Here is a 6,000-nt window from a genome sequence, read left to right as displayed (position 1 = left end):
TCCAACAAAAATGCTAAGGAAGCTTCCTCATCTTCATCCATCCCGAAGAACACACATGACTCTCAAATTCAATTTGGATCTTTTTTGGCAAATCAGGTTGAGGAGCCCATAATTCAGGATTCACTGAGGATCTCATTAATGAAGAAATATCTTCGGGAAGCGGAATTGGAGGAAGAACATAATCAGGCATGTCTAAATTTGGGTGGGTTTAAATGCCCCATTAATGTTCCTTATCCTGTCCTGCCGCAGTGTTTCCTTAATTCGGCGTTCAAATATGCACCGGCCCACTCTCTTTGGCCCCCTAAACTTTCGGCCCAGCATAAGGCTGATCTGGCCCAAGCTTCCTACTCTGAGGTGGAAATTACCACCCTCGCTAATAATTGGGCGGTATTGTGTGCTCGATGCTTACAATGGGGTCATCCAAAGATTCAATGCCCGGCTAGGCTGATTTGCATTAAGTGCTCGGCACCTGATCACAAGGTAAGTAATTGCCCGACTAGGTGTACTTGGCAACAAATTAGACTGGCTGATGCCGTCAAGCCTCGTAATATCAATCTACCCACTATTTCCGTTGCTCCGGTCGCTCATGTGCACAAACGTACCCGCAAACTGACCGTCTATGCGAGGCCTGCAGTCACTATGGGCACGTGGCAAAATCTTGTTGATTGAAACGATGGTGTGAGCGTTGGCAATGGATCCCTAAAAAATCCTCAACCTACCAAAAATGCCCCTCACGCTTCCGCTTCTCCTCGGCTTCCCCAAACGACACCGCCCTGCCTCAGCCATTCGCCACCACTACCACCCCCGTCACCTCAGTCGCTCTCCATCCGCACCACCACCATGGCGATCTATCCCCTCAATCCGGTGCCGTTCCTCCCGCCCGGTTTCGCCGTTGAACAAGGTCCGGCGGACCGTGTCGTCCGCAGTGGCATGGTGGTCGGGCCTCTTCCGCCGCTCAATCATGACTTTCTGGCCATTGCAGAGACCAGTCATTATGTTCCTCTGCATCGCCGCGCCATCATCTGCCATGCCATCAGAGGTTTGCTTCATGAGGCCCAGCTTTTCACTACTGAAGTTAGCGATCATCCGCTCGGTATAGGAATTTTTGGTTTTCTGGACTCTTTTATCCGAGATACTGCGGTTGCCACTCCATTAGAGCTTGAGGATGAAGATCTGCTCATCACTTTCATCCCTCACAATGAAGCACTAAACCGTCGCACCACCTCTTTTGGCCCTGAGATCTGGTTAATGTACTTTGGTTTTCCTTATGATTACCAGACTGACTATTACATCAATAAGTCTCTTGGTGGTTTTGGTGCTCTGGTTTCTTGGTACAACCCCCGCCAAGATCGCCGTTTCATGCTGATCAAAGCTAGAGTTCTGCGTCTGAACCTGGTGCCCAAAAGCTTCGTAGTTTGGCAGCTAGGGGGGCTCGTGATTGTTGGACTATGCAGATCACTATCCTCCGAAGCAATGATTGGAATGGTCTGCTGCCTGAAGTTTTGCCTGCCGGGGAAGAACCCCCACCACCTGATGGCATCCCGCATCCTCAATTTGGCCCGGACCTGACTGCGGAACAACTGTACCAACAGCAGGTGCACAATTGGCTTGTGCAGAATGCAGCACCTCCCAATGGCGCTCCAGAAGAACCTGCTGTGCAACAGGATCAGGACAATGCTGGGTGGGGTGCATGGCCTGCGCCGGCTGCTCCTCCCCTGCCCCAGTTGCCGTCGTATCTTATGAATTTTCAAGCCTGGCTTGTTGCACGGGGTCTGCAAGTGCAAGATGGTCTTGTGCCTGATAATAACATCTCTGACAATGCTATGCAGGCGTGGCATGACTCCATCACTTCTTCTGATGAGACTGAGACGGAATCGGACAGCTCTACGTTTGACCTGCTGGTGGTTCCTGCTCAGGTGCCTGCTGTTGCTCTCGTTGTTCCTTTGATTGATGAATCGCTCACGATTTCAGTTGAACTCCATAACCATGGTCTGCGTTTTGGCCTCTCGGCTCATGGGGATGCTCTCATGGATTTACTGTTGGAAAACACTATTCCTCGCCAGCAGCTTAACAGTGCTATTTTCTCTGCCCTTCGCCCGATGATGGCTTCTTTTGGGCCTTGGCGCTCTGGCTTGGGTTTGCAGCAGAGCTCTCTCTAGGTGGAGATCCAGGTTTCTTTGTCTAGGGGGATATTCAGTTCTCACAAGTGGTACGTCAACAGGGACCTGCTTCTGTTTCTTCTATGATTGTACCTGTTCTGCCTGCGCTGCCTCAGACACATTCAGATTTGGACTCTGACTGATACACATGTGCCTTCAGCCATGCCGCCTCTGCTTCTTACTTGGGAACCATTTGAATCCCTCGTGGCGCCAAGAAACTCTGTGGTCGAACAGCAGGTTGACCATCTTGCTTTCTCAGTACCTTTTGATGTCATCCCTACTCCAGCTCTGTCGGAAACTTCAGGCACCTCAATGGCTATGACAGACCATGACCAGGGAGGCATGACCACTGCAAATCAAACTTAGAAGAAACACAAAGGTAAGATGCAAGCTCCTGTTGATACATCCACTCTGCGACGCAGTAACAGGAACAACAAATACGATGGCTTCCGGGTTCCTCAGACTTCTGAGGTTCATCCTACCAAGTCCAAAGTCAAGCCTCGCATAATCCCTTCTGCTGCTGTTGGAGCTTCGGAGCTTACTTCTGGAGAGGATTCCTCACCTGAAATAGTTACTGTTGAAGTTGATGATGCGGCAGCTCCTCCGCCCACATCCATTCCTAGTATGCAGGCCATTGGCATGAATCTCTGTGCGATACCTGCTGAAGAGCTATCTACTTCGGCCTTCTCTGAAGAGTAGTTTGATTTTCTTATCTTTGCTTTTGTCGTTACTGAACCTTGCATACCTTTTCAATGCTTTTGTGTAACTGGAACGTACTATGCTGGAATGTACGTGGTCTTAATGCGCCCGATAAACACTTAGCGCTTGGCAATGCGATCAATACTAGTGGATGCGCAATCATTTGTTTGCAGGAATCTAAAATGCCTTTCTTTGATGCTGTTGTCTTGAAATCTATTTTCCCTCGGCGTTTTGATCATTTTGCGTACATTACCTCTCAAGGTGCATCGGGTGGGATAATAACCGTATGGAATAGCAGTATCTTTACGGGTCGGGTCTTTTTATCTGAACAGTTTGCGTTAGGTGTTGAATTCACCTCCACGCAGTCCAATCACTGTTGGAAGCTCGTTAACGTATATGGCCCTTGTCAGGGTGAGCATCGTGTCACATTCACAAATTGGCTTTTTGATCTGAATATACCCTCTGCTGAAGATTGGTTATTACTAGGCGATTTCAATTACATTCGCTCACCCGACAATCGCAACAAACCAGATGCAAATGTCCAAGACATGTTCACTTTCAACAACTTTATTCGGGAACAAAACCTAACTGAATTACCCATCAAGGGGCGTGCCTACACTTGGTCGAATATGCAGCTTCAGCCACTCCTTGAGCAACTCGATTGGTTTTTCACCATGTTGAATTGGACTACCACATTTCCCAACACCCTGGTGAATCCTTTAAGCAAACCTGTTTCTGACCATACTCCTTGTTCTGTGGTCATCCAAACTTCAATCCCAAAAAGCAAACTCTTCAGGTTCGAAACATATTGGCTTGCTCATCCTGGGTTTATGGAGGTTGTTGAACATGCCTGGAACAAACCTATCAATTCAATAAGAACCATAACTGCGCGGCAAGAATCGAGCAAAAGCTCAAGACAGTTCGTCAAGCTCTCAAACAATGGAGCAAGAAAATCTCTCGCCTTAAAATAGCCATTGAAAACACCAATAAAGCTCTTTTGGAGCTTGACAATATTGAGGATCGTTGGACTCTGACCACACCAGAAAGAAACTTTCGACGCATTCTCAAAAATCACTTGCTCCGGCTTCTGCAACATCAAAAACACTACTGGAAAAAGAGGTGTACAATCAGATGGATTCAGTTTGGTGACGAAAATTCCAAGTTCTTCCAAACCATTGCCACCGAACGCTTCAGAAGAAACTGCATTAGCTCGCTCAAAACCCCTGCTGGAATGGAAATCACTGACCATGCAGGGAAAGAGTCCATTTTATTTGAAGCATTCAAAGAACGAATGTGCCAAGCAAATCCTCAGCCTATGAAATTCAACTTAGAAACCTTGTTGAAGGAGGATGTGGATTTCTCGGATCTCATTGCTCCATTCACTCACAAAGAAATTGATGATGTGGTGTCTGCAATGCCACCAGATCGGGCCCCTGGCCATGATGGCTTTAATGGAGCTTTCTTAAAAGCATGTTGGCCAATCATTAAAAATGATTTTTATCTTCTTTGTGAGCAGTTTCATCAAGGCGGCCTTAATTTGGAAAGCATTAATGCAGGTTTTATCACTCTGATCCCCAAGGTTAATTCGCCTGAATGTGTTAATGACTTCCGGCCGATCACGCTTCTCAACTGCTGTTTGAAGTTGATCACTAAAATTCTGGCAAATAGACTCCAAAAAATCATACTCCGAATTGTACACCGAAACCAATATGGTTTCCTTCGTGGCAGATCGATCCATGACTGCCTTGCCTGGGCTTTCGAATATATTCATCAGTGTCAGGCCTCCAAACGAGAGATTGTTCTTCTCAAACTTGACTTTGCGAAAGCGTTTGACACGGTTGAGCACTCTGCCATGCTCCTAATTCTGAAGAGCATGGGCTTCCCGCCAAAATGGCTGGCTTGGATGGAGAGCATCTTTTCGTCGGGCAAATCTTTTGTGTTACTGAATGGGGTGCCAGGTCGACAGTTTCTGTGCAAATGTGGGGTGCGTCAAGGAGATCCGATGTCTCCCCTAATATTTGTCCTTGCCGCTGATCTACTTCAAAATGCTATCAATGCTGCGCTCCAGCAGGACTTGATCAAACACCCCATCCCTCCTACTGGTGATGCTAAATACCCTGTAATCCAGTACACCGACGACACAATTATTGTCCTTCCGGCCTGCATGGACCAAGTAGCTAGAATCAAATCAATCCTCGAAGATTATGCCACCTCTATTGGCTTGAAGATCAACTTCCATAAATCCACACTTGTGTCAATTAATATGCCGTCAAGCAAGTGCAATGACCTGGCCGACCTTTTTGGATGCACCCAGGCCAGCATGCCCTTTACTTATCTCGGTCTGCCCCTTGGTACCACCCGACCCTCTGCCCTCGATCTGACGTCGTTCTTCTGCAAAGCCGAAAGGAAAATCACTACTGCGATGTCCTTAATGTCCTACGCGGGCAAGTTACCGTTGGTAAACTCGCTCATCACCTTGATGGCTATCTATCCCATGGGAACTCTTCGATTGCCACCAAAGATTCTTTCTCAGCTCGATAAAATCCGCAGACACTGCCTCTGGAACAAACGCACGACTGATGGTGACAAACATACCTCTTTGGCTGCTTGGGACATGGTGTGTTGACCCAAAAAGTGTGGGGGCTTGGGTGTCCTTGATCTTAAAATTCAAAATGACGCGCTTTTGCTCAAATTCCTACATAAATTTTACAACCGAATGGATGTCCCCTGGGTTCGGCTCATCTGGGAAACCTACTATGTTGACTCCATCCCACATGCTTCGGATAGTTGTGGCTCCTTTTGGTGGCGTGACCTGGCAAGTCTTATGCCAGTCTATCGTGGCATTTCTCAGGTCCAAATTAAACATGGTGCTTCTGTCCTATTCTGGAAAGATAACTGGAACCAGTCCATCTTGGCAGAACAATATCCACGCGCTTTCTCCTACGTTCTTAATGAGGACGTGTCCGTGCAAGGGTTTTTGACTGCCCGCGCCCTTCACGAAACCTTTCATCTACCACTCTCGCGCAAGCTCATGACGAACTCAAGCTCCTCCAAAATGATATTACTACAGTGACTTTGGAAGATCATGATGACGTTTGGTCCTATTGTTGGGGATCAACCGTATTCAAAACCACAGCCTACT

The sequence above is a fragment of the Triticum urartu genome, chromosome 3 (genome assembly GCF_003073215.2).
Source record: "Triticum urartu cultivar G1812 chromosome 3, Tu2.1, whole genome shotgun sequence".
Classification (NCBI taxonomy): Eukaryota; Viridiplantae; Streptophyta; class Magnoliopsida; order Poales; family Poaceae; genus Triticum; species Triticum urartu.
This window is presented reverse-complemented; position numbering follows the sequence as displayed.